The sequence below is a fragment of the Pseudophryne corroboree genome, chromosome 7 (assembly GCF_028390025.1).
Source record: "Pseudophryne corroboree isolate aPseCor3 chromosome 7, aPseCor3.hap2, whole genome shotgun sequence".
In the NCBI taxonomy this organism is placed as follows: Eukaryota; Metazoa; Chordata; class Amphibia; order Anura; family Myobatrachidae; genus Pseudophryne; species Pseudophryne corroboree.
In genome coordinates this window covers 443,562,278-443,585,356 of record NC_086450.1, presented here as the reverse complement: position 1 = coordinate 443,585,356, position 23,079 = coordinate 443,562,278, and the positions used below count along the sequence as shown (strand labels likewise).

Below are 23,079 nucleotides of genomic sequence, written 5' to 3'. Positions count from 1 at the left end.
TGAGTCTAACCTGATGCCCACTAAGGCCATTCACTGCATGATTGAGGCAATGAAAGAGGTGTTACACATTTCTGATATAACTACAGGTACAGATGTAGCCACCTTTATCTTGAGTGGCTGCGGCGTTTGTCCCGTTCGACCATACGCAGCGTACTGGGGCGTAGCGAGGCGCGCCTAGTCACAGAGAGGCTATCTAATCGCACGGAGACAGACATTTGACGTTTGGCGTTACCTTTACGTGTAATACCTGCGATCAGCCACCAGATGTCGCTTTTTACAATCACCACTGCGCATGCGTGTGGTCTCCCGTAAAATACAATACTGAAATACATAATAAGGACTACTTTACTAAGGCGTCTCATTACGCTGCATACAGTAAATACTGTACTCATTACGCTGCATTATTTAATACAGTACTGTATATACGACACCGACGCAAATAGTACAGCATACAGTATATGATCCATCTACAATACTTTATGAATACTGTATGTGAGCGTCCAAGTCCCGCAGACAAAACATACAGTACTGTAAAACCAGTAGTGTACACTGTCGCAAATGGATGTGTGTTACAAGTTCACTATTGCCTCTCAAGATTAGGAATTTTGTACAGTATGTTATCGTCCTAATCCCGTAGCCATTACAGCATAATCAAAACCAACGGATTTATACATTTGTCTGCGGCGAAGTGGTGAAGTGTTTCGCTTCCTATACTCAGAGTCCAGGGTTCGATTCCTTAAGTACGAATGCATGTTAGTTTTTTTCAGACACTTTATTATTTTTTTTATTCACATACAGTACTATAAACCAGGGCATACAGTAGCTGCATGAGCGGTTCTATGCGATCGAGTCCGGTGTACCATAATGTGCAGGTTCTATGCAGGTTAAGGTTCTATGCTCCGTACAGTACACATACAATTCTGTAGCTGGGCAGACTGAATAGAAATGGCTACCACCTATGACTCCTTGCCCCACAGAGGCCCTAGGCTACGGAGCAAGTAATAGTCCAGATTGTACAGACTATGGGGCAATGCTGAAGGAGCGTCACAATCCCCTAGCTAAAATACACAGTATGCATATTATGGTACACCGGACTCGATCACATACTGTACTGTAGCACACTGGCAAAATGGCCGCCGCCCCTGAACCCTTGTGCAGGTTATGGGGCAATGCTGAAGGAGCGTCACAATCCCCTAGCCAAAAATACACAGGGGAGATAGGGATAAGCTACTGTAGGATTGCATACAGTATTACGGTACACCGGACTCAATCGCATAGCACACTGTCAAAACGACCACTACCCATGAACCCCCACCTCCTGAACCCCCACCTCGTGGCAGGCAGCAGTTGGGTATGGAATGAGAAATGGCATAAGCTGTGCAGGCTACGGGGCGATGCTGAAGGAGCGTCACAATCCCCTAGCCAAAATACACAGAGATAAGCGAGGTCTATGCACATTACAGTACGTTACACCGGGCTCGGTCGCATAGCAAACTGACAAAACACAAGTTTTACAGTACATACAGTAAAGCAGGCCAAAGCTGCAGGAGAGTTTCTACTGTAAAGGTTCTATGCACCGTACGGTAATGTACACATACTGTACAGTACCTGTACAATTCTATAGCAGGGCAGACTCAATTGAAATGGCTACCGCCTGTGACTCCTAGCTCCTAGGAGGCACTCAGCTATGGAGCAAATAACAGCACAGATTTTGCAGGCTACGGGGCAATGCTGAAGGAGCGTCACAATCCCCTAGCTACAATACACAGGGGTGATAGAGATAATCGAGTGGCTGGAGGGGGGTCCCCTTGATTTAAGGGGCCCCCACTCCTCCAGGGTACTCCGGCCAGGTGTGACTAGTTGGGTATTTAATTCCATGGCCGCAGGGACCGGTATAAAAGTCTCCCCCGGCTGTGCATTATCTGTCCAGCTAGTGGAGCCCAGTGCTGATTCAAAAAATATGGGGAACCCCTACGCTTTTTTGTCCCCCTTATTTTTTGCACCAGGACCAGGCGCAGAGCCCGGTGCTGGTTCTAAAAAGATGGGGGATCCCGTGTCCATTTTTTCCGTATTCCTGCCGGAATTCGACTGCAATTGCATATACAGTACTGTACCCCTTAATGTCACTGCTTACAGTATACAGTATTTAGACATGAGCTTGTGTACAGTATCTGTCATGAGGTGCTTTTTTCACTGACACTATAACTTTTTTCTATTGTAATATACTGTACAGAGGCGGCAAACTAGCCAAACGGGAATAATCAGCTTCTGCGGAATAAAATGAGATGCTACAGTACATGCCTATATTCTGTGAGTGAATGCGGCTCTATGAAATTAAATCAGAAAATTTAAATATGAAATGCATTACTAATGTGTGGCATTACTGTACTGTATGTGTATAAGGTGTACTACAATATTTTCTGGTGTAACATAAGGAAAGGGCACTACTGCATGGTCTAATGCAGTGGTTCTCAAACTTGGTCCTCAGGACCCCACACAGTGCATGTTTTGCAGGTAAACCAGCAAGTGCACAGATGTACAGTATTCATTACTAACTGACACATTTTAGAAGGTCCATACAGTAGGTGGAGCTAATTTTTTCACTTGTGATTCTGCGAGACCTGCAAAACCTGCACTGTGTGGGGTCCTGAGGACTGAGTTTGAGTACCTGTGGTCTAATGTAAATAAAGATGAATGTGGTGGGGTGTAATGTGAATAAGGGGCATTACTGTTAGGAGTAATGTGGTACTATGATATGATGTCATGAGAATAAGAGACACCACTGCATGATATAATGTGAATAAAGTTGCAGTACTGTGTTGTGTCATTTCATCTTCGGGTATTATTGTGTTACCATGCCCCTTCCCAGCAAGAACATACTGTACACTGTTTTGGGCTGGCACTAAATGTGCACATTGTTCTTATTTAGATTATAGGGGGTAGGAGCGCCAAAATGGGTGATGGTGCTGGGAAAGGGGTGCAGGGTTAGAGGCGGAACTACGTAGCATCTGTGCAAGAGGGCATCAGCCAAAATCTAGCCTAGGGCATCATGTTGGTCAGGTTTGGCTCTGATAATACTGTATACTGTACTCTTACTGTACTTTGCATTCAATACAGATACTGTTTGCACACAGGTTTTACATGAATCATTGGCAATGCTGCAGGAGTGTCTCATTAGGCAATCTAAAATATACCACGACTATGGGTGGGGATACAGTAGGGAAGTTCTGTCACCATAAGCTGTCTGCTGTGTATAGCATATTTCCATCTGAGATGCATTTGTGTGTTTGTAATAAGAAAAAAACATTTTACTGTACATTTAGTGGATACAGTATTTCTCCCCCATAATGACGTATCATACTGTACAGGTACCCTCATGTACTGTACCGTACCATACTGTAAAATTGAATATTTATTGGAAAAACATCAATATTAATGTAAAAAAAAAGTATTACAACATCCGATTCCATGTACTGCACTGATCAAAATGTACAGTACTCTTATTCAGGACTTATAAAACTGAAAATAACTGTTCATACACATCAATAACATTACTACTGTATAATATTCTACATTAGTTTATGCAATAATCAGACAAAGGCAATTTTATAATTTTTTTTAATAATGCACCAATTTAAAATTTTAAACAGAAAATACAGTACAGAACTACATATTTGTGGCTTGACCATTTCTTTCGACTACAACAGGTAATACTTTATACAGGTGATTTATATAATTATTACAATGTTCAGGTGTGAGTACTTCTAGCCAAAATTTCTTTATCCCATCCACCAGTTGCTGTTTTGTTGTTGGCTTTGCAACACTCCTAACGTACCTCTTCAATTGAGCCCACACTAATTCGATTGGGTTCATGTCTGGTGATCTATATAAAAATAAAAAAAAAGCGTATAGAAAAAATTAATTACATTACAGTAAATAGAGAAAATTAAACATACAATATTGTACTGTTTATTAAACAATTTTTTTTTTTACAGTACTAGAGTGCTATCCAAAATTTTACTTGTACACTGTTGAAAGAATACTCACTCTGGTGGTGTGCGTTCCCAATTCATACCTTTCTCTTCCATAAATTTGGCTGAGGCGGAGTGTTTAGGATCATTGTCTTGGAATATCCTATGGTGAGTTGGGTAATATTTATTCACAAATGGTACCATACATTCCTCTACTATTGTTTCTTGGAAAAATTTCTTATCCATGATTCCTACAGAAATCAAAAAATGTTGTTCATTAATAAGCAACTCCTTTTATTGTGCAGTTACACGTACTCTACAGTACAGCATGTATTTTTACAGAACACAGGCACAGAATAAAGTATAGTACTGTACCTTCGAAAAATAATAGGGGACCAGCTCCTAATCGTGATATGCCTCCCCATACATGGACTTTCAATGGATGCTTTGGGCGTGGTTTTAAAGAGATATGGTTACGTTTCCTGAATGACATTCTGGAGAACCGCTCAAGGGCAACAGACGATTCATCTGTGAAAATGACATCATCAAATGTTTCACCACTCTCAATCCATCGCCGTGCCTGTTCCACTCTCTTTTCTTTATTCACATCTCTTATCATTGGAGATATCCTGTGAAGAGCCAAAAATAATGAAATCAGATACAGTTATGAAATTACAGATTTACAGATTACTGTATATACAGTAGACTGTATGTGCAGTATACTGTATTATATACCTACAGTACTGTATACATTAAACTGTACATACAGTACATTAAGGTACATACAGAGTAATATATACAGTATACTGTATACATACTGTACATACACACAAACACACACACACACACACACACACACACACACACACACACACACACAGTATACAGTATGTAATCATCACAATACAGTAAGCCGGCAATGCTTCATTGCTGTCTCTGAGTGCCTATACAGTAGGTATCTCTTTTGGGATAGAATATATACAGTATATACTGTACACACACACATACTGTATATAGTATAAAGTACACACTCTGTATAATGATTTATGGCATTATTATATCACGTATCAAGGGATTATTAACAGTGCATTTACTGTATGGTTTATACTGCTTTCAGTATTTTACCTTGTTGCGCCAAAGGTCCATCCCATTTTCCGTCGCATCCTTCTGATGCTGGTGGCCGATATGTCCAGGTCATACTTGGAATGGAGAATTCGTTTTATTTGCAGAGCAGTACGCTCATCATCCTCACGAGTTAGTTCCTCCACAATTTGTTGCACTCTCCTACAGTACAATACAGTATGAAAAATATGAATTCATGAACAGCACAATCACAGTTACAATTGATGAAGTTTTTATTTAATTTCAAAAAAATTGTTTATGGTATAAAGCAAGTCATTTAAACATTACAGTAGTGTACAGTACGTACCATGTGCATTTTGTAGGAAATACAAATCTGGGCGTTGTTCTCTCGAATGCATGATAGCGCACCGTTTCTAAAGTGACTATAATGCCACTTTCCTTGAGCCATGCATGGATCTCTTTGATGGTTTTATTTTCTTTTTTCATGTTGGCGATTATCTTGCTCATCGTTTTGTTGATAGTTACTGGCATGTTGTCCAACTATAATTCCTGTATGGAGAGAAAACATTTGTGAATACTGTAGTCTAAAATTTACACATCTGAAAATGCATAAGAGTTTTATGATAGAAGTTAATACTGTACATGTTTACTATCCAGTACCTGATGTTCAAATTTAAGTATTGTATACTGTACAGTACTGAAAATACCACTTCAGTGTTATGGACTGCAATTAGTTTCCGGTATGAAACAGATACAGTACAGTAAATAACCCTCCTTGGAAGTGCATGGGCCCTTTGAGACTTACAGTAGTGTACAGCATAAGGGTCGACTGACATGATGTACAAGCATTACATACAGTACATGTCAGTACTGTATGTAAATTCTTCAATTATTGCCTAACAACAATGCTGCTTACTGTATATTAAATACTGTAGGCCTAGAAATGTGCATCTCTATGTAGTAGTTAAAAACACAGGGGCCTATGTGGATAAGCGAGTTCTATGCACACTAAAAATGGCCACCGACCGTGAACCCCCAGCACGTGGCAGCGCTCGGATATGTAGTGAGATACAGTATGGCATACATTTCACAGTCCAGGGGGCAATGCTGAAGGAGCGTCACAATCCCCTAGCTCAATTACACTGGGATAAGCGAGGTCTATGCACATTACGGTATACCGAGCTGGATCGCTTAGCAACCTGACAAAATGGCCGCCGACCGTGAACTCCCAGCACGTGGCAGTGCTCGGATATGTAGTGAGATACTGTACAGTATGGCATACATTTCACAGTCCAGGGGGCAATGCTGAAGGAGCGTCACAATCCCCTAGCTCAATTACACTGGGATAAGCGAGGTCTATGCACATTACGGTATACCGAGCTGGATCGCTTAGCAACCTGACAAAATGGCCGCCGACCGTGAACTCCCAGTACTGTTTTGCTTAGTTGGTAGCGTCAGAATACACTCATTTCATTCACGCTGTTTGGGTGCATTTAGCGTAAAGAATCGCTCCTGCAGATGTACTTTGATTTATGTGGAACCTGTGTGCACCCTTCCATTGACTGTCTTACAATGTAAATAAAATAATACAGTGCATTATTACAGAAAAAAAAAAAAAAAAGAAAGAAAGCACATCATGTCTCGAACCCTGGACCCCCAGCGAGGGAGGTGGGAGCCTTCACCCCTAGCCCACGACGCCTCATGAGAGATTTCTAATTTCATGTGTGAAAGTACTGCAAACAGCGCCCGGCCCTCGCCCCATTGCTGTTGGTTTATGCCTTAGAGGACTCGGACGCTCGCATTTGTAAAGCACGGTGTTTTCCTCCGCCTCCTGCTAGCCTGTTGCCCTTCCCCCATGGGAGCCTGCACAGATCATGCAGTAGACAGGGAGGGAATGCAGGTCATGTGCAATACACAAACGCCCACTGTAGTACTACTGTATTTTGCTCACTTACAGTACTGTACTGTAGGTTGCATTTAGCGTAAAGAATTGCTCCTGCAGATGTACTGTACTTTGATTTATGTGAAACCTGTGTGCATCCTTCCATTGGATGTACTGTATTGGAGAGAAAAAAAAAAAATGTTAAAGTGAATGTCACGGGAACACATTAAAAATAAGGTTGGCACTTCCTTCCCATTGGTGTTGGTTTACAGTATGCCGTAGTGTACTCGGACGCTCATGTAATTGCATTTCAAAGGCACAGTATTTTCCATCGTCTCCCCCCTACCCCCATCGCCCTTCCCCCCTGGGGGCCTGCACAGGGAGGAAATTCAGGTCCTGTGCAATACACAAACGCTGAAGATCTACAGTACTGTTTTGCTTAGTTGGTAGCGTCAGAATACACTCATTTCATTCACGCTGTTTGGGTGCATTTAGCGTAAAGAATCGCTCCTGCAGATGTACTTTGATTTATGTGGAACCTGTGTGCACCCTTCCATTGACTGTCTTACAATGTAAATAAAATAATACAGTGCATTATTACAGAAAAAAAAAAAAAAGAAAAAAAAGAAAGAAAGCACATCATGTCTCGAACCCTGGACCCCCAGCGAGGGAGGTGGGAGCCTTCACCCCTAGCCCACGACGCCTCATGAGAGATTTCTAATTTCATGTGTGAAAGTACTGCAAACAGCGCCCGGCCCTCGCCCCATTGCTGTTGGTTTATGCCTTAGAGGACTCGGACGCTCGCATTTGTAAAGCACGGTGTTTTCCTCCGCCTCCTGCTAGCCTGTTGCCCTTCCCCCATGGGAGCCTGCACAGATCATGCAGTAGACAGGGAGGGAATGCAGGTCATGTGCAATACACAAACGCCCACTGTAGTACTGTTTTGCTCACTTACAGTACCGTACTGTAGGTTGCATTTAGCGTAAAGAATCGCTCCTGCAGATGTACTTTGATTTATGTGAAACTTGTGTGCATCCTTCCATTGACTGTCTTACAATGTAAATAAAATAATACAGTGCATTATTACAAAAAAAAAAAAAAAAAAGAAAGAAAGCACATCAGGTCTCGAACCCTGGACCACCAGCGAGGGAGTTGGGAGCCTTCACCCCTAGCCCACGACGCCTCATGAGAGATTTCCAATTTCATGTGTGAAAGTACTGCAAACAGCGCCCGGCCCCCGCCCCATTGCTGTTGGTTTATGCCTTAGAGGACTCGGACGCTCGCATTTGTAAAGCATGGTGTTTTCCTCCGCCTTCTGCTAGTCCTCCATTCCCATTATGCATTAGCGAACTCAGACGCTGATATATTTTAAAAGCACGGTGTTTATACATTGTACTGTACATTCTTCCTTTTACACAATTACTGTAGTTGCGTCTCCATACACATACAGTACTGTACAGTACTCCATACTTTTTCCACCGCCTCCCGTTACGCCTACAGTATTGCCAGAGCTGTAGATCAATCCGCCGCTATACTGTACGATCGAAAGTACTGGATTAGTGGAGCATTAGCCACACAGTGGTGGAGATGTGTAATGCATGATGAGTATCTAGATCGTCTCAACGCGCCTGCCTGTGATTAAACTCAGCTATCGCCTTAGCGTGGCTAAACGCCCGTCTCGGCGGAGAAACAGTCAAGATAAAGGTGGCTACATCTCCTAATGTAGTTATGCTTAGTTACCCTGTACCTGTCCTATATTGTCTTTAACTGTAAGTCACCATCTTCCCGTTTAGATTATGTGCATATATACTCTGTAATTGGGCACTGCGGAACCCTTGTGGCGCCATATAAAGGATAAAATAAAAGTACAAGTATTTGTCGAGTATTGCTTTTTATTACCCTCTCTTTTCCTTGTGTAAGGATTCAAAACTTTATTTCTCTGACGTCCTAGTGGATGCTGGGAACTCCGTAAGGACCATGGGGAATAGCGGGCTCCGAAGGAGGCTGGGCACTCTAGAAAGATTTATGACTACCTGGTGTGCACTGGCTCCTCCCACTATGACCCTCCTCCAAGCCTCAGTTAGATTTTGTGCCCGGCCGAGGTTGGATGCACACTAGGGGCTCTCCTGAGCCCTTAGAAAGAAAGTATAGTTTAGGTTTTTTATTTTCAGTGAGACCTGCTGGCAACAGGCTCACTGCAGCGAGGGACTAAGGGGAGAAGAAGCGAACTCGCCTGCTTGCAGCCGGATTGGGCTTCTTAGGCTACTGGACACCATTAGCTCCAGAGGGATCGACCACAGGCCCAGTCCTTGGTGTTCGGTCCTGGAGCCGCGCCGCCGTCCCCCTTACAGAGCCAGAAGCAAGAAGAGGTCCGGAAAAACGGCGGCAGAAGACATCAGTCTTCACCAAGGTAGCGCACAGCACTGCAGCTGTGCGCCATTGCTCCTCATACACACTGCATACTCCGGTCACTGAGGGTGCAGGGCGCTGGGGGGCGCCCTGAGAAGCAATAATAACACCTTGGCTGGCAAAAACTCCACAATATATAGTCCCAGAGACTATATATGTGGAAAATACCCCTACCAGAATATGGAAAAAAGCGGGAGAATAGTCCGCGGAAAAGGGGCGGAGCTATCTCCTGCAGCACACTGGCGCCATTTCTCCTTCACAGATCCGCTGGAAGGAAGCTCCCTGGCTTTCCCCTGCAGTCTACACTACAGAACAGGGTAAAAACAGAGAGAGGGGGCACTAAATTTAGGCGCAGTGTATATATTATATAGAAAAAGCAGCTATAGGGGACATAACTCAGTTAGTCCCTGCATTATATAGCGCTCTGGTGTGTGCTGGCATACTCTCACTCTGTCCCCCCCAAAGGGCTTTTGTGGGTCCTGTCCTCATTCGGAGCATTCCTTGTGTGTGTGCGGTGTGTCGGTACGGCTGTGTCGACATGTTTGATGAGGATAATGATGTGGAGGCGGAGCAGATGCCTTTAGAAGGGATGTCACCCCCTGCGGGGCAGACACCTGAGTGGATGGGCTTATGGAAAGTAATTAGTGCACGTATAGACTCCTTATATAAGAAAATTGACGACATGCCAAATGTGGGACAGCCGACTTCTCAGCTCGTGCCTGCCCAGGCGTCGCATGGGTCGTCAGGGGCTCTAAAACGCCCGCTACCTCAAGCAGACCCAGATGTCGACACTGATACTGACACCAGTGTCGACGACGATGAGTCTAACCTGATGCCCACTAAGGCCATTCACTGCATGATTGAGGCAATGAAAGAGGTGTTACACATTTCTGATATAACTACAGGTACCACTAAAAAGGGTATTATGTTTGGAGAGAAAAAACTACCCGTAGTTTTTCCCCCATCAGATGAATTAAATGAAGTGTGTGAAGAAATTGGTAATTCCTAAGAAGGTACTAATGGCGTTCCCTTTCCCGCCAGAGGATAGGTCACGTTGGGAAACACCCCCTAGAGTGGATAAAGCGCTCACACGTTTGTCTAAAAGGGTGGGACTACCGTCTCCGGATACGGCCGCCCTCAAGGAACCTGCTGATAGAAAGCAGGAGGCGATCCTGAAGTCTGTATATACACACACACACACAGGCATTATACTTAGGCCAACCCTAACAAACGTATATGTATGTAGCCCTGCGCTACCAAACAGAAGCTGCTGGTTTATAACACTTGGGATCTTCCCTTAACAATCCCTAAAAACAACAGATATGCAAAAAATGGATGGTTACAAACTAGCGCTGGTTTAAAATAATAAAATCTTAAAACGACTTGAGACTCCTAAGCTTTGTCCAAGGATTCTTTCAGATTTTCTCTTTTCATTAGAAAGACACTCACTTTATAATTCTGTCTCGTTTTCACATAAAGGTATCTTTCGGTCACCAAACATCAGGGGTATATTCATTTGAAATAGACTTAGCTATTGGAATAACACTTACATTAGTGTCCTGTCTCGCGTGCACAAAAAGGTATCTTTCATCCCTCACAGTGTGGGCGACGGGAATCAGGCAAACCACTGCTTTCTTTTTCAAAAACACACGGATTTTTTATTTATCCAATACAGCAAAGTAGATGGTCAGATGAGGTAAATGGCAGGTTGAAGTTACTGCCATTTACCTCATCTGACCATCTACTTTGCTGTATTGGATAAATAAAAAATCCGTGTGTTTTTGAAAAAGAAAGCAGTGGTTTGCCTGATTCCCGTCGCCCACACTGTGAGGGATGAAAGATACCTTTTTGTGCACGCGAGACAGGACACTAATGTATCTTTCATCCCTCACAGTGTGGGCGACGGGAATCAGGCAAACCACTGCTTTCTTTTTCAAAAACACACGGATTTTTTATTTATCCAATACAGCAAAGTAGATGGTCAGATGAGGTAAATGGCAGTAACTTCAACCTGCCATTTACCTCATCTGACCATCTACTTTGCTGTATTGGATAAATAAAAAATCCGTGTGTTTTTGAAAAAGAAAGCAGTGGTTTGCCTGATTCCCGTCGCCCACACTGTGAGGGATGAAAGATACCTTTTTGTGCACGCGAGACAGGACACTAATGTAAGTGTTATTCCAATAGCTAAGTCTATTTCAAATGAATATACCCCTGATGTTTGGTGACCGAAAGATACCTTTATGTGAAAACGAGACAGAATTATAAAGTGAGTGTCTTTCTAATGAAAAGAGAAAATCTGAAAGAATCCTTGGACAAAGCTTAGGAGTCTCAAGTCGTTTTAAGATTTTATTATTTTAAACCAGCGCTAGTTTGTAACCATCCATTTTTTGCATTATACTTAGGCCAGCTATTGCGTCAGCTTGGATGTGCAGTGCTGCCGCTGCGTGGTCAGATAAACTGTCAGAAAATATTGACACATTAGACAGAGACACGATCCTGTTAACCATAGACCATATAAAAGACTCAGTCTTATATATGAGAGATGCACAAAGGGAAATCTGCCGACTGGCATCTAAAGTAAGTGCATTGTCCATTTCTGCTAGGAGAGGCTTATGGACTCGCCAGTGGACAGGAGATGCAGATTCAAAAAAGCACATGGAAGTGTTACCATATAAGGGTGAGGAATTATTTGGGGATGGTCTCTCGGACCTAGTTTCCACAGCAACGTCTGGGAAGTCAGCATTTTTACCCCATGTCCCCTCACAGCCTAAGAAGGCGCAGTTTTATCAGGTTCAGTCCTTTCGGACCCAGAAAAAATAAGATTTTACTTACCAATAAATCTATTTCTCATAGTCCGTAGTGGATGCTGGGGACTCCGTCAGGACCATGGGGAATAGCGGCTCCGCAGGAGACAGGGCACAAAAGCAAGCTTTTAGTATCACATGGTGTGTACTGGCTCCTCCCCCTATGACCCTCCTCCAAGCCTCAGTTAGGTACTGTGCCCGGACGAGCGTACACAATAAGGAAGGATCTTGAATCCCGGGTAAGACTCATACCAGCCACACCAATCACACCGTACAACTTGTGATCTGAACCCAGTTAACAGTATGATAACAAAGAAGTAGCCTCTAAAAAAAGATGGCTCACAACAATAATAACCCGATTTTTGTAACAATAACTATGTACAAGTAATGCAGACAATCCGCACTTGGGATGGGCGCCCAGCATCCACTACGGACTATGAGAAATAGATTTATCGGTAAGTAAAATCTTATTTTCTCTAACGTCCTAGTGGATGCTGGGGACTCCGTCAGGACCATGGGGATTATACCAAAGCTCCCAAACGGGCGGGAGAGTGCGGATGACTCTGCAGCACCGAATGAGAGAACTCCAGGTCCTCCTCAGCCAGGGTATCAAATTTGTAGAATTTTACAAACGTGTTCCCCCCTGACCACGTAGCTGCTCGGCAAAGTTGTAAAGCCGAGACCCCTCGGGCAGCCGCCCAAGATGAGCCCACCTTCCTTGTGGAATGGGCATTTACAGATTTTGGCTGTGGCAGGCCTGCCACAGAATGTGCAAGCTGAATTGTACTACAAATCCAACGAGCAATAGTCTGCTTAGAAGCAGGAGCACCCAGCTTTTTGGGTGCATACAATATAAACAGCAAGTCAGACTTTCTGACTCCAGCCGTCCTGGAATTATATATATATATATATATATATATATATAAATGTCCAGCAATGAACGGCACTCGGAGACACAATAGTTGCAAAAATCTGTAATCCAAAAGTCAACGTTTCGGGGGACGGACCCCCGTCGTCAGGACACAACAAACACACAAACAAGTAGCACACTTACCCTCCTAAATACCTCAGAAGTCCTGCCGCCATCGTCCGTCCTGTGCGCGCCCGCTGCTCACTCTGCTTCCGCTCACGTCATCTGACTCCTACTTCCGGAAACAGCCGTCTCCATGGCAACCCAAGGCTTGCGGTTCACCACGTGCCCGGCTGCAGTCCATCGGCAGGAGAAAGCGCAGGCCTGACTTACAGGGGAGGTTGGGCTGTCATCACAGCGGGCAGGCAGGGACATAAACTAGAATAAAAACATAGTGTAAACAGCGATACATAAAGGACAAGGCAGCATAACTTATACATATACATCAGTAAGGAAAATGAAGTATGTAGTAACACAACAAAAAACACCAGAAATCAAAAAAACAAAAAAACAAAAACAGCAAGAACCCCCAAAAATTATACAAGCGTATTCCAATTAATCTTTTCATTAAGACCCCCAGGGGCGCAGGTGCCCAGTCTCAGGATCCATTTGGTTTCTTTAACTAGAAGCAGCTTGGCACGATCACCACCCCTCAGACTCAGGGGGACGTGATCTATAATAAAGTACCGGAGTGACTCCAAAGTATGACCAGCATTTTTGAAGTGTTTAGCGACTGGTTGATCGATCAATTTGCCCTCGAGCGTAAGTTTAATGGCCGATCTATGTGCCGCCATCCTCTCTGAAAACTTACGAGTAGTCTGGCCCACATACATGAGCCCACACGGGCAGACAATAATATACACGACAAATGCAGTCGAACAAGTTAAAACAAACCTGATGTCGTATGTTTTGGAGCAATGTGGGTGTTTGAATGATCTACAGTTCAACATCAATTTACACGTTGCACAACCACTGCAGCGATAGCAACCTGAGGGTTTATAAGTCACGTTGGGGGGCCTAGCAATACCCATGCCAGTGATGTCAGTTCTAACAATTCTATCTTTAATATTACGACCACGGCGGAACGACATCAGAGGGGTGGTGTGATTAAACACTTTGAGCTCTGGATCCGAAGACACAATGGGCCACAGTGCCTTGGTGGCTCTACTCACCCCTCCACTAGAAGAGGTGAAATTACAAGGGAAGGGGATCCTCTTTGTAAGGTGTCGATCAATAGGTACCAAGAGGGATTGCCTAGACATACCTAGAACCTCCTGCTTCTGCCTCTCTAGTAGAACAGGATCATAACCCCGGGCTATGAAGTTACGAATAAGGTCATCAAGCTCACCAGGAACTCTAGAGGGATCTGACGCTATTCTAGCTATTCGCATCATTTGTGAGCGAGGGAGCCCTTTCTTAAGGGGCTCTGGATGGTGGCTAGACGCTAATAAAAGAGTATTCCGATCGGTAGGCTTGTGGAAGACCTCCGTAGACAAACAGCCACTTTCAAGATGGATATTGACATCGAGAAAGTGGATGTCTGTCGTACTGCACGTATGTGTAAATTTAATGGAGGAATCGGAGTCATTGACATCAGCCAATACTTTAACAAGAGCATCCTGTCCCCCACTCCACAACAGAAAAATATCGTCTATATAGCGACAATAAAGAAGAATACTGTCGCTAATGGACGAATTGGAGAAAAAAATACGTTTCTCTTGCTCAAACATAAAAATGTTTGCGTACGACGGGGCCACTGGGGACCCCATCGCACACCCCCTTAATTCCAGAAAAAAAGAACCATCAAATAAGAAATAATTGCGTTTGAGGGTTAGCTCCAAGAGAGACAGAAATAGCTCATGATCAAATAGCTGTTCTGGAAGTTCAACCTGCAAAAAGTTCCTCATGGCACTGAGTCCTGCATCATGAGGAATAGCCGTGTATAGACTGCAAACATCGAGGCAGCAAAGTAAAGTTCCTGAAGGAATGTTCTGAACAGCCTGTAATTTCTTAAGGAAGGAAGTGGTGTCCTTCAGGAAGGAGTCTCTATGTAGTAACAAGGGCTGTAAGATGGAATCAAGTAGCTGAGCAACTGGTCTATATAGCGAGTCCGGGGCCGAGATGATAGGGCGTCCCGGGGGTTTGAGGGAGTCCTTATGTAGTTTGGGGAGTGTATAAAGCAACGGAACCCTAGGGTGACCAACATCAAGGGCTTTGACTATTTTCTTTGGTAATTGTCCAGATAATTGGGCTGTATTTAGAATCCCCAAAAGTTCCTTCTTGAACCGGACAGTTGGGTCTGATGGTAATTTGCAGTAGACATCCACATCATCCAATTGAGCATAGATCTCTTCTCTATAGAATTTTAAATCTAGGACCACAATCGCACCGCCTTTATCGGCAGGTCTAATTATGATATCGTCATAAGACGCCAATGCTTCAAGTGCTTTAGTTTCAGTTTTAGAAAGATTAAACTTAATTTTGGCTGGTGCTGCCGCAAATTTAGTAATCGAGTCGTCAAGCAGCCTGTGGAAAGATTTTAGAGAAGCATTGGATGAAACAGGATCAAAGGACGATCTCACTGAGCGTTTAATGAAGCTGGAAAAAATAGAAAAATCACTGGAATCTGTCGAATGCTGAAAGAATTCCTTGAGTCTCAATTTTCTAGAGAAAGCATGTATATCTTTAGACCAGTTGTATACATCATGGAGGTTAGTGGGCACAAAACTGAGGCCTTTACAAAGCACCGAAATTTCAGCTGGCTCCAGAATACGGTGCGAAAGGTTGAAAATCAGCGATTCTGGCGCTGCGCGACTGCCCGTACCCCTTTTGTTTTGGCCACCCCGTCGGGTGGCAGTGAGGTTATAGGATCGATCAACCAGTCGCTAAACACTTCAAAAATGCTGGTCATACTTTGGAGTCACTCCGGTACTTTATTATAGATCACGTCCCCCTGAGTCTGAGGGGTGGTGATCGTGCCAAGCTGCTTCTAGTTAAAGAAACCAAATGGATCCTGAGACTGGGCACCTGCGCCCCTGGGGGTCTTAATGAAAAGATTAATTGGAATACGCTTGTATAATTTTTGGGGGTTCTTGCTGTTTTTGTTTTTTTGATTTCTGGTGTTTTTTGTTGTGTTACTACATACTTCATTTTCCTTACTGATGTATGTGTATAAGTTATGCTGCCTTGTCCTTTATGTATCGCTGTTTACACTATGTTTTTATTCTAGTTTATGTCCCTGCCTGTCCGCTGTGATGACAGCCCAACCTCCCCTGTAAGTCAGGCCTGCGCTTTCTCCTGCCGATGGACTGCAGCCGGGCACGTGGTGAACCGCAAGCCTTGGGTTGCCATGGAGACGGCTGTTTCCGGAAGTAGGAGTCAGATGACGTGAGCGGAAGCAGAGTGAGCAGCGGGCGCGCACAGGACGGACGATGGCGGCAGGACTTCTGAGGTATTTAGGAGGGTAAGTGTGCTACTTGTTTGTGTGTTTGTTGTGTCCTGACGACGGGGGTCCGTCCCCCGAAACGTTGACTTTTGGATTACAGATTTTTGCAACTATTGTGTCTCCGAGTGCCGTTCATTGCTGGACATTTATTCATGATTGGTTCTGGCACCGGAGCAGCTTTATTCCCTATACTTGAGTGCCGGCTGCTGCTGTATTTATATATATATATATATATATATATATATATATATTTTCAGGGCCCTGACAACGTCTAGCAACTTGGAGTCCTCCAAGTCCCTAGTAGCCGCAGGCACCACAATAGGTTGTTTCAGGTGAAACGCTGACACCACCTTAGGAAGAAACTGGGGACGAGTCCGCAGTTCTGCCCTGTCCGAATGGAAAATCAAATATGGGCTTTTGTAAGACAAAGCCGCCAATTCTAACACTCGCCTGGCCGAGGCCAGGGCCAACAGCATGGTCACTTTCCATGTGAGATATTTCAAATCCACAGATTTGAGCGGTTCAAACCAATATGATTTGAGGAATCCCAACACTACGTTGAGATCCCACGGTGCCACTGGAGGCACAAAAGGGGCTGTATATGCAATACTCCCTTGACAAATGTCTGGACTTCAGGAACTGAAGCCAATTCTTTCTGGAAGAAAATCTACAGGGCCAAAACTTGAACCTTAATGGACCCCAATTTGAGGCTCATAGACACTCCTGTTTGCAGGAAGTGCAGAAATCGACCTAGTTGAAATTTCTTCGTGGGGCCTTCCTGGCCTCACCCACGCAACATATTTTCACCACATGTGGTGATAACGTTGTGCGGTCACCTCCTTCCTGGCTTTGACCAGGGTAGGTATGACCTCTCCCGGAATGCCTTTTCCCTTAGGATCCGGCGTTCAACCGCCATGCCGTCAAACGCAGCCGCGGTAAGTCTTGGAACAGACATGGTACTTGCTGAAGCAAGTCCCTTCTTAGCTCCCGAGGCCATTAGTCCTCTGTGAGCATCTCTTGAAATTCCGGGTACCAAGTCCCTCTTGGCCAATCCGGAGCCACGAGTATAGTTCTTACTCCTCTACGTCTTATAATTCTCAATACCTTGGTTATGAGAAGCAGAGGAGGGAACACATACACCGACTGTTACACCCGCGGTGTTACCAGGACATCCACAGCTATCGCCTGAAGGTCTCGTGACCTGGCGCAATACCTGTCCCATTTTTTGTTCGGGCGGGATGCCATCATGTCCACCCTTGGTCTTTCCCAACGGTTCACAATCATGCGGAAAACTTCCCGATGAAGTTCCCACTCTCCCGGGTGGAGGTCGTGCCTGCTGAGGAAGTCTGCTTCCCAGTCGTCCACTCCCGGAATGAACACTGCTGACAGTGCTATCACATGATTTTCCGCCTAGCGAAAAATCCTTGCAGTTTTGCCACTGCCCTCCTGCTTCTTGTGCCGCCCTTTCTGTTTACGTGGGCGACTGCCGTGATGTTATCCCACTGGATCAATACCGGCTGACCTTGAAGCAGAGGTCTTGCTAAGTTTAGAGCATTATAAATTTGCTCTTAGCTCCAGTATATTTATGTGGAGAGAATTCTCCAGACTTGATCACACTCCCTGGAAATTTTTTCCCTGTGTGACTGCTCTCCAGCCTCTCAGGCTGGCCTCCGTGGTCACCAGCACCCAATCCTGAATGCCGAATCTGCGGCCCTCTAGAAGATGAGCACTCTGTAATCACCACAGGAGAGACACCCTTGTCCTTGGATATAGGGTTATCCGCTGATGCATCTGAAGATGCGATCCGGACCATTTGTCCAGCAGATCCCACTGAAGAGTTCTTGCGTGAAATCTGCCGAATGGAATCGCTTCGTAATAAGCCACCATTTTTACCAGGACTCTTGTGCAATGATGCACTGACACTTTTCCTGGTTTTAGGAGGATCCCGATTAGCTCGGATAACTCCCTGGCTTTCTCCTCTGGGAGAAACACCTTTTTCTGGACTGTGTCCAGAATCATCCCTAGGACCAGCAGACGTGTCGTCGGAACAACTGCGGTTTTGGAATATTTAGAATCCACCCGTGTTGTCGTAGAACTACTTGAGATAGTGCTACTCCGACCTCCAACTGTTCTCTGGACCTTGTTCTTATCAGGAAGTCGTCCATTTTCTTTGAAGACGAATCCTCATTTCGGTCATTACCTTGGTAAGGACCCGGGGTGCCTTGGACAATCCAACGGCATCGTCTGAAACTGATAGTGACAGTTCTGTACCACGAACCTGAGGTACCCTCGGTGAGAAAGGCAAATTTTTGGGACATGGAGGTAAGCATCCCTGATGTCCCGGGACACCATATAGTCCCCTTCTTCCCGGTTCGCTATCACTGCTCTGAGTGACTCCATCTGGATTTGAACTTTTGTAAGTGTTCAAATATTTCAGATTTAGAATAGGTCTCACCTAGCCTTCTGGCTTCAGTACCACCATATAGTGTGGAATAATACCCCTTTCCTTGTTGTAGGAGGGGTACTTTGATTATCACCTGCTGGGAATACAGCTTGTGAATTGTTTTCAATACTGCCTCCCTGTCGGAGGGAGACATTGGTACAGCAGACTACAGGAACCTGCGAGGGGGAAACGTCTCGACATTCCAATCTGTACCCCTTGGATACTACTTGTAGGATCCCGGGGTCCTGTACGGTCCCAGCGTCATGCTGAGAACTTGGTAGAAGCGTTGGAGGGCTTCTGTTCCTGGGAATGGGCTGCCTGCTGCAGTCTTCTTCCCTTTCCTCTATCCCTGGGCAGATATGACTCTTATAGGGACGAAAGGACTGAGGCTGAAAAGACGGTGTCTTTTTCTGCAGAGATGTGACTTAGGGTAAAAAACGGTGGATTTTCCAGCAGTTGCCGTGACCACCAGGTCCCATGGACCGACCCCAAATAACTCCTCCCCTTTATACGGCAATACATCTTTGTGCCGTTTGGAATCTGCATCACCTGACCACTGTCGTGTCCATAAACATCTTCTTGCAGATATGGACATCGCATTTACTCTTGATGCCAGAGTGCAAATATCCCTCTGCGCATCTCGCATATATAGAAATGCATCCTTTAAATGCTCTATAGTCAATAAAATACTGTCCCTGTCAAGAGTATCAATATTTTTAGTCAGGGAATCCGACCAAGCCACCTCAGCTCTGCACATCCAGGCTGAGGCGATCGCTGGTCGCAGTATAACACCAGCATGTGTGTGTATACTTTTTAGGATATTTTCCAGCCTCCTATCAGCTGGCTCCTTAAGTACGGCCCTATCTGTAGATGGTACCGCCACTTGTTCTGATAAGCATGTGAGCGCCTTATCCACCCTAAGGGGTGTTTCCCAACGCGCCCTAACTTCTGGCGGGAAAGGGTATACCGCCAATAATTTTCTATCGGGGGAAACCCACGCATCATCACACACTTCATTTAATTTATCTGATTCAGGAAAAACTACAGGTAGTTTTTTCACATCCCACATAATACCCTTTTTTGTGGTACTTGTAGTATCAGAAATATGTAACACCTCCTTCATTGCCCTTAACGTGTGGCCCTAAAGGAAAATACGTTTGTTTCTTCACCGTCGACACTGAAATCAGTGTCCGTGTCTGGGTCTGTGTCGACCGACTGAGGTAAATGGGCGTTTTACAGCCCCTGACAGTGTTTGAGACGCCTGGGCAGGTACTAATTTGTTCGCCGGCCGTCTCATGTCGTCAACCGGCTTGCAGCGTGTTGACATTATCACGTAATTCCATAAATAAGCCATCCATTCCGGTGTCGACTCCCTAGAGAGTGACATCACCATTACAGGCAATTTGCTCCGCCTCCTCACCAACATTTTCCTCATACATGTCGACACACACGTACCGACATACAGCACACACATAGGGAATGCTCTGATAGAGGACAGGACCCACTAGCCCTTTGGGGAGACAGAGGGAGAGTTTGCCAGCACACACCAAAACGCTATAATTATATAGGGACAACCTTTATATAAGTGTTCCTCCCTTATAGCATTTAATATATATTCATATCGCCAAATCAGTGCCCCCCCTCTCTGTTTTAACCCTGTTTCTGTAGTGCAGTGCAGGGGAGAGCATGGGAGCCTTCCCACCAGCATTTCTGTGAGGGAAAATGGCGCTGTGTGCTGAGGAGAATAGGCCCCGCCCCCTTTTCGGCGGGCTTCTTCTCCGGAGTTTGTGATATCTGGCAGGGGTTAAATACATCCATATAGCCTCAAGGGCTATATGTGATGTATTTTTCGCCATACAGGTATTATACATTGCTGCCCTGGGCGCCCCCCCCCCCGCGCCCTGCACCCTCCGTGACCGCTGTGTGAAGTGTGCTGACAACAATGGCGCACAGCTGCAGTGCTGTGCGCTACCTGATGAAGACTGAAAGTCTTCTGCCGCCTGGTTCCGGACCTCTTCAATCTTCAGCATCTGCAAGGGGGGTCGGCGGCGCGGCTCCGGGACGAACCCCAGGGCGAGACCTGTGTTCCGACTCCCTCTGGAGCTAATGGTGTCCAGTAGCCTAAGAAGCCAATCCATCCTGCACGCAGGTGAGTTCACTTCTCTCCCCTAAGTCCCTCGATGCAGTGAGCCTGTTGCCAGCAGGACTCACTGAAAATAAAGAACCTAAAAACTTTTTCTAAGCAACTCTTTAAGAGAGCCACCTAGATTGCACCCTGCTCGGACGGGCACAAAAACCTAACTGAGGCTTGGAGGAGGGTCATAGGGGGAGGAGCCAGTACACACCATGTGATCCTAAAAGCTTGCTTTTGTGCCCTGTCTCCTGCGGAGCCGCTATTCCCCATGGTCCTGACGGAGTCCCCAGCATCCACTAGGACGTTAGAGAAACAGGCGTGGAAAAGGCGGGTCCTTTCAGTCCAGAGGCAGAGGTAGGGGAAAAAGGCTGCAACAAACAGCAGGTTCCCAGGAGCAAAAGTCCTCCCCCGCGTCCTCTTCCAAGTCCGCCGCATGACGGTGGGGCTCCACAGGCGGAGCCAGGTACGGTGGGGGGTCGCCTCAAAAATTTCAGCGATCAGTGGGTTTGCTCACAGGTGGATCCCTGGATCCTGCAAATAGTATCTCAGGGGTACAAGCTGGAATTCGAGACGTCCCCACCCCACCGGTTCCTAAAATCTGCCTTGCCGATTGCTCCCTCAGACAGGGATGCGGTGCTAGCGGCAATTCACAAGCTGTATTCCCAGCAGGTGATAATCAAGGTACCCCTACTTCAACAAGGCCGGGGTTATTATTCCACACTATTTGTGGTACCGAAACCGGACGGTTCGGTGAGACCCATTCTAAATTTGAAATCCTTGAACACGTACATAAAGAAATTCAAGTTCAAGATGGAATCGCTCAGGGCGGTTATTGCAAGCCTGGACGAGGGGGATTACATGGTATCCCTGGACATCAAGGATGCTTACTTGCATGTCCCCATTTACCATCCTCACCAGGAGTACCTCAGATTTGTGGTACAGGATTGCCATTACCAATTCCAGACGCTGCCGTTTGGACTGTCCACGGCACCGAGGGTATTTACCAAGGTTATGGCGGAAATGATGATACTCCTTCGATGAAAGGGAGTTTTAATTATCCCGTACTTGGACGATCTCCTAATAAAAGCGAGGTCCAAGGAACAGTTGTTGGTGGGAGTAGCACTATCTCAGGAGGTGCTGCACCAGCACGGCTGGATTCTGAATAGCCCAAAGTCACAGCTGGTTCCGACGACACGACTACTGTTCCTGGGTATGATTCTGGATACAGTCCAGAAGAAAGTGTTTCTCCCGGAGGAGAAAGCCAGGGAGTTGTCATCTCTAGTCAGAGACCTCCTGAAACCAAAACAGGTATCAGTGCATCGCTGCACACGGGTCCTGGGAAAGATGGTGGCTTCTTACGAAGCAATTCCCTTCGGCAGGTTCCATGCCAGAATCTTTCAGTGGGACCTGTTGGACCAGTGGTCCGGATCGCATCTTCAGATGCATCGCTTAATAACCCTGTCTCCAAGAACCAGGGTGTCTCTACTGTGGTGGCTGCAGAGTGCCCATCTTCTAGAGGGCCGCAGGTTCGGCATACAGGACTGGGTCCTGGTGACCACGGATGCCAGCCTTCGAGGCTGGGGGGCAGTCACACAGGGAAGAAACTTCCAAGGACTATGGTCGAGTCAGGAGACTTCCCTTCACATAAATATTCTGGAACTAAGGGCCATCTACAATGCCCTAAGTCGAGCAAAAGCCCTGCTCCTACACCAGCCGGTGCTGATCCAGTCAGACAACATAACGGCAGTCGCCCATGTAAATCGACAGGGCGGCACAAGAAGCAGGATGGCGATGGCAGAAGCCACAAGAATTCTCCGATGGGCGGAGAATCATGTACTAGCACTGTCAGCAGTGTTCATTCCGGGAGTGGACAACTGGGAAGCAGACTTCCTCAGCAGACACGACCTCCACCCGGGAGAGTGGGGACTTCACCCAGAAGTCTTCCAGATGCTGGTAAACCGTTGGGAAAAACCACAGGTGGACATGATGGCGTCC

At 45.6% G+C, this 23,079-nt stretch overlaps 1 long non-coding RNA gene across 1 annotated transcript; it reads right to left on the bottom strand.

Moving 5' to 3' along the window:
- Positions 1 to 3,751: 3,751 nt before the first annotated feature.
- LOC134943847 (uncharacterized) lies at positions 3,752 to 4,506 on the bottom strand. Its single transcript, XR_010181785.1, has 3 exons — positions 4,347 to 4,506; positions 4,048 to 4,222; positions 3,752 to 3,883 (listed from the first exon to the last, which is right to left on the bottom strand). It is a non-coding gene; the product is annotated as an uncharacterized LOC134943847 (long non-coding RNA).
- Positions 4,507 to 23,079: the final 18,573 nt, after the last annotated feature.